Genomic DNA, 6555 nt, shown 5'->3' with positions numbered 1-6555 from the left:
ATTTCTGCCCTTTCCCTTGGTTTATCATCTTTAAATCAGTGTCTCTGATTGGATTCTGAAAGATCAGAAATTTACTGCTCTTATAACACCACCCACTTTCCTTGACCCTTCCGTATTAGTTCGTTTTCACACTGCTATGAAGAAATACCTGAGACTGGGTAATTTATTTTTTAATTTAATTTTTTTTTTTTTGAGACAGAGTCTTGCTCTGTTGCCCAGGGTGGAGTGCAATGGCGTGATCTCGGCTAACTGCAACCTCCGCCTCCCACGTTCAAGCAATTCTCCCCCCTCAGCCTCCCGAGTAGCTGGGATTACAGGCTTGCACCACTTTGCCCAGCTAATTTTTGTATTTTTAGTAGATACGAAGTTTCACTATGTTGTCCAGGCTGGTCTCGAACTCCTAACCTCAGGTGATCCGACCGCCTCAGCCTCCCAAAGTGCTGGGATTACAGGCGTGAGCCACCCCGCCCAGCAAGTCTGGGTAAATTATAAAGAAGAGAGGTTTAGTTGGCTCATGGTTCTGCAGGCTGTATAGGAAGCATGGCAGCTTCCACTTCTGTGGAGGTCTCAGGAAGCTTCCAGTCATGGCTGAAGGTGAAGGGGCAGTAAGGGGGTCTCACAAGGCGGGAGCAGGAGCAAGAGTGAGAGGGGAAGATGCTGCACCTGTTTAAACAACCAGGGCTAGTAAGAACTCACTCACTATCAGGAGAACAGCACCAAGGGGATGGTGCTAAACCATTCATGAGAAACCTATCCCCATGACCCAACCATCCCCCCACCTTTAACATCGGAGACTACAGTTTGACATGAGATGTGGTGGGGACACGGATCCAAACCATGTCACCCACCAGCTGCAGACTATAGTTAAACACATTTTTGTTCATGTAGTTAACAAAAAAAGTCTATTCTTACTGTCAAATTTAGATGTTTTCCCTAGGTGTCCCTCTTTGATAAGACTAATACATTAATTATTCTCTGTTTCTTTTCCTATGTCATAACTTTTTTAGTTATATTATTTTATATTGTCAAGATGTATAACAGTTACATTTCGTTCTATAACTTCAATTAAATTATTGTATTTTGCCTATAGGTTAATTATTGAAGTAGAAAACTGATAAACATTTATCATATTATTCACTAAATATTATTGTAGTTTGGATCCAAGGAAAGAAATATAATTTATGTCATATAAAACTTCATTGTTTGAAGGAAAATCTTCCAAATGTTCTAGCAAAGTTGGATCCAGTTTTTGTGGATCTTGAATCTTATACAATTTGAGGGGCACCCTTGAAGAGAAAAAGATACAAAATTACAAATACAACACTGGTAGAGTTCATCCTTGGCCTTCAAAAAGGCTCATGAGGGAGGGGCCCTGAAACTTTTGTTTAGTTGGCTTCATTGTAAATCTGTTTCCGGGACTAAGAGGTCCCCCTCAAATTCTTTTCAGCTTCTTTCATTTACAGATCATATTTAGCTGTTGCTATGTTTTTTAATTGTTGCTGTTATATTTTTAAATTTTATTTTTAAAATGTTTAATGATACATAATAAGTATACATATTTATGGAGTACATGTGATATTTGATACATGTATACAATGTAGTGATGTATACAATGTAGTGATCAAGATATCTATCACCTCTAACATTTATCATTTCTTTGTTCTGGGAACATTCAAATTCCTCTCTTCCAGCTATTTTGAAATATAAAATAAATTGTTGTTTATTGTATAAACAACAAGTAATAATAATAAGTAGGACTTATTCCTCCTATCTAACTAATTTTGTTAGATAGTTAACCCTCTCCCTATCCCACCCTCCCCCTTACCCTTCCTAGTCCCTGGTAACCATTATTCTACTCTATTTCTAAGAGATCACTTTTTTTTTTTTAGTTCTCACATATGAGTAGGATCATGTGGTACTTGTCTTTCTATGCCTGGCTTATTTCATGTAACACACTGTCCTCCAGGCTCATACATGTTTCCACAAATAAGAGGATTTCACTCTTTGTGATGTCTGAGTAATGATCCATTGTATATATATATATATATATATATATATATATATATATATATATACACACACATACCACATTTTCTTTATTCCTTTATCCATTGATGGACACTTTGGTTGATTTCATATTTTGTTGCTATGTTTTTTGTATTCTGTATGTCCTCTTTTTTTTGTTTCCTTTTCATTTTGCTGGAACTCCTTCTTTAGCATTTTATTTCACAAAGACTAGATTGGCACTCCATACTCTGAGCACTTGTGTATCACTGTGTTAGTCCATTTGTGTTGCTATAAAAAAATACCAGAGACTGGGCAATTTATAAACAAAAGAGGTTTATTTGGCTCCTGGTTCTACAGACTGTACAAGGATGGCACCAGCATCTGCTTAGCTTCTGGTGAGGCCTCAGGAAGTTTCCTGTCATGGTGACAGGCAAAGGGGGAGCAGCCGTGTCACATGGCAAGAGCGGGAGCAAGAAAGCAAGAAAAAGTTTCCAGGCTCTTTTAAACAACCAGCTCTCTGGTGAACTAACAGAGCGAGAACTCACTCATTACCCTGAGAACAGCAAGAAGGCATTCATGAGGGATCTGCCCCTCCATGACCCAAACACCTCCCAAAAAGGCCACCTCCAACACTGGAGGTCACATTTCCCTGTAAGATTTGGAGAGGACACACATCCAAACCATATCAATCACATATGCATTTATTTTCCCCAAACTTGATTGGTTGTTTGGCTTGGTTTAGAAATCTAAGTTAAAAACATTTTCCCAGCTGGAAGGATAAACACAAAAATAATAAAAATGGTGATTACCTTTGGAGGCAGGTGAGTAGAGAATATGGTGAACAGGAGAGAGTGGGAGTGAGACTTTATGAACACTTTTAAATGTAGTTTTATCCTTTTACCAAGTAAAAATATTATTTGAAAAAAATAAACAAAAATACACAAATCTTTTCTCGCCCTTACAACTTTGAACGTTGTTCCATTATCTTTGAGCATTGAATGTTATTGACGAGAAGTTTGGTATCATTTCTTAACCTTGTTTCTTTTGGTAACCTGTTTTCCTACTCCCTCTATGGAAGCTCTCAAGATTTTCTCTCTACCTTTAGAGTTCTGAAATTTTATTGGATTGGATCTAGGAGTGAATCTTTTTAAAATTGTGTTTGGCTCTTCTTCATAGACCATTTCAAAATGAAGAGTCATGAAGTCTGGGGAAATATTCTTTAGCTACTTCTTTGAATATTTCTTACCTTCCATAGTGTCACAGTTCTCTTCATTTAAAACTTATTTTAGGCAGATGTTTGACTCCTGGATTCATCTTCCGTGTGTCTTAAATTTATTTTTATTTTTTTAGCTATCTCCTGCAAGAAAAATTAAATTTATTTTTATTCATATTCTTTAAAAATGTTTTATTTTTTATTGAGACAGGGGTCACTATGTTGTCTAGGCTGGTCTTGAATTCCTGAGCTCAAGTGATCCTCCTGCCTTGGCCTCCCAAAATGCTGGGATTACAGGCATGAGCCACCCTGCCCAGCCAAAATTTATTTTTATATTTTTGAATTATTTACTTTCTAGTCTCCATTATGGAAAGTTAAATTTAATTCCAATTTCTAATTAAGTCTTCATATCCATTTTATTATTCAGACAATCTAACGCAATTTTTTGGCAATTGTATTTTCAATGTCCAAAACATTTTTGTTCTCTGGTATATGTTTGTTCTCTCTTTTTCCTCACAGACTGTATGCTTTTATGGATAGCATATCCATTCAAATCACTATAAGATTATTGCATACATTTAAAAAAGTATTTTTTGTTTTCTGAATCACGTTGAATTTCTCCAATATTAGTTGCCTATTATGTTCATCTTTGAGCTCTCTCTTCATGCTATTTATTTTTATTCAAATACCTGGTGTTACTTGGGTATCAAGTTATATTCATACATAAAGGCTTTATTAAATAATGATGGTAGCTGGTGTGGGTTTTTCTCTCTGTTTAGATAGGTCAATTTCCATAAAATGTCCCTCCCTTGAATCACAGGCTTGACCTTTGGCTCTGTAAGTTGGCTGGGTTTGTCAACAGATAGATTTTTCTCTAGGAAGGGAAGGTATGAATTAGGCAAGCTGGTGATCCAAGTACTGAAATCCAAGTACTTGGGAAGGTAATTTATACTCTACCATTCTAGAGAAATAAATAATTATTAATTCTGTGGTGATAGTCTTTGGTGTATTTCATCCTCTGGATAGAACTCTGTGTCTTAACATTTTTCTCTGTGTTTGAAACTCAGTATTTTTCTCTCAGGTCTCAATATTCTCCCTAGGAGCCCTTTTTGAGTAGACTATCCATTCTTTATTATTTATTTATTTTTAATATTAGATTATTCATTCTTTAAAAAATTTTTTGTTATTGTTTTAGAAACAGCGTTTTGCTATATTGCCCAGTCTGGCCTCAAACTCACGGGCTCAAGTGAGCCTCTTGCCTCAGTCTCCTAAGTAGCTGGGTCTACAGGGCATGCTGTGACAGGCAGATTATCCATTCTTTGGAGAACAAGTCTCCAGCTTTAACCTAAGGGCACCAGCCCCAACTATTACCCATTCCATTCGTTGGGAAGGTGAAGGGAGGAACCCAACTTCTCCAACTAGTCTCAATGCCATTTGCTTACATGTCTATCTCGATTTCAGGAAGCTGTGGGCAGGTAGCTTCTCTTACAACATGGTATGTCTGGCCAGCATTGACTAACATTTATTGTATATCCAGTGAGATTAAATATTTTTAATTTGTTTAGTGACCATTTGCATTTCTTTTTTCATGCTTGGCTATTGCCTGTCTTCAGTGTAGTATTCACCTTGTTGAAAATATTTTGTTTTAATTTATAAGAACTCTTTATATAAGACTAGGAATCAGAAATGAGACATAACTACAGATTCAAGAAAAATTAAAAGAATTATAAGAGCTAGGTTGGGTGCGGTGGCTCATGCCTGTAATCCCAGCACCTTGGGAGGCTGAGGTGGGTGGATCACGAGGTCAGGAGTTCAAGACCAGTCTGGCCAACATGGTGAAACCCCATCTCTACAAAAAATACAAAAAAAATTAGCCAGGCACGGTGGTGGGTGCCTGTAATCTCAGCTACTTGGGAGGCTGAGGCAGAGAATTGCTTGAACCTGGGAGGCAGAGGTTGCAGTGAGCCGAGATTGCACCACCACACTCCAGCCTGGGCAACAGAGCAAGACTCTGCCTCAAAAAAAAAAAAAAAAAAAAAAAAAGAATTATAAGTGCTTACATGAATGCTACGGCAAAAAGAAAATCCTTCTTTAAAAAGGAGTATTTTTCTTCTCTCGCCAGGTGTCCTCGTGGAAGTGACATCATCTTTAAACCCTGCGTGGCAATCCCTGACGCACTGCCGTGATGCCCAGGGAAGACAGGGCGACCTGGAAGTCCAACTACTTCCTTAAGATCATCCAACTATTGGATGATTATCCGAAATGTTTCACTGTGGGAGCAGACAATGTGGGCTCCAAGCAGATGCAGCAGATCCGCATGTCCCTTCGCGGGAAGGCCGTGGTGCTGATGGGCAAGAACACCATGATGCGCAAGGCCATCCGAGGGCACCTGGAAAACAACCCAGCTCTGGAGAAACTGCTGCCTCATATCCGGGGGAATGTGGGCTTTGTGTTCACCAAGGAGGACCTCACTGAGATCAGGAACATGTTGCTGGCCAATAAGGTGCCAGCTGCTGCCTATGCTGGTGCCATTGCCCCATGTGAAGTCACTGTGCCAGCCCAAAACACTGGTCTCGTGCCCGAGAAGACCTCCTTTTTCCAGGCTTTAGGTATCACCACTAAAATCTCCAGGGGCACCATTGAAATCCTGAGTGATGTGCAGCTGATCAAGACTGGAGACAAAGTGGGAGCCAGCGAAGCCACGCTGCTGAACATGCTCAACATCCCCCCCTTCTCTTTTGGGCTGGCAGCAGGTGTTCGACAATGGCAGCATCTACAACCCTGAAGTGCTTGACATCACAGAGGAAACTCTGCATTCTCGCTTCCTGGAGGGTGTCTGCAATGTTGCCAGTGTCTGTCTGCAGATTGGCTACCCAACTGTTGCATCAGTACCCCATTCTATCATCAACGGGTACAATTGAGTCCTGGCCTTGTCTGTGGAGATGGATTACACCTTCCCACTTGCTGAAAAGGTCAAGGCCTTCTTGGCTGATCCATCTGCCTTTGTGGCTGCTGCCCCTGTGGCCACTGCCACCACAGCTGCTCCTGCTGCTGCTGCAGCCCCAGCTAAGGTTGAAGCCAAGGAAGAGTCGGAGGAGTCAGACGAGGATATGGGATTTGGTCTCTTTGACTAATCACCAAAAAGCAACCAACTTAGCCAGCTCTATTTGCAAAACAAGGAAATAAAGGCTTACTTATTTAAAGAAAAAAAGGGGGGTATTTTCCTTTCAAAATATAAATGATAACTAATGGATATCAAGATGTTGCAGGTTGAATAGAACAACTAAATGACAGAGACTGAAAAGCTGATTAAAGATTTAACAACGGAAGGGGAC

General features: G+C 39.6%; 1 pseudogene; it reads left to right on the top strand.

The window, feature by feature from the left end:
* The first annotated feature begins 5332 nt into the window (after positions 1–5332).
* On the top strand, positions 5333–6354 carry LOC100437787 (large ribosomal subunit protein uL10-like; annotated as a pseudogene).
* Positions 6355–6555: the final 201 nt, after the last annotated feature.

Source organism: Pongo abelii, chromosome 15 (assembly GCF_028885655.2).
Source record: "Pongo abelii isolate AG06213 chromosome 15, NHGRI_mPonAbe1-v2.0_pri, whole genome shotgun sequence".
Lineage (NCBI taxonomy): Eukaryota > Metazoa > Chordata > Mammalia > Primates > Hominidae > Pongo > Pongo abelii.
This window is presented reverse-complemented; position numbering and strand designations above follow the sequence as displayed.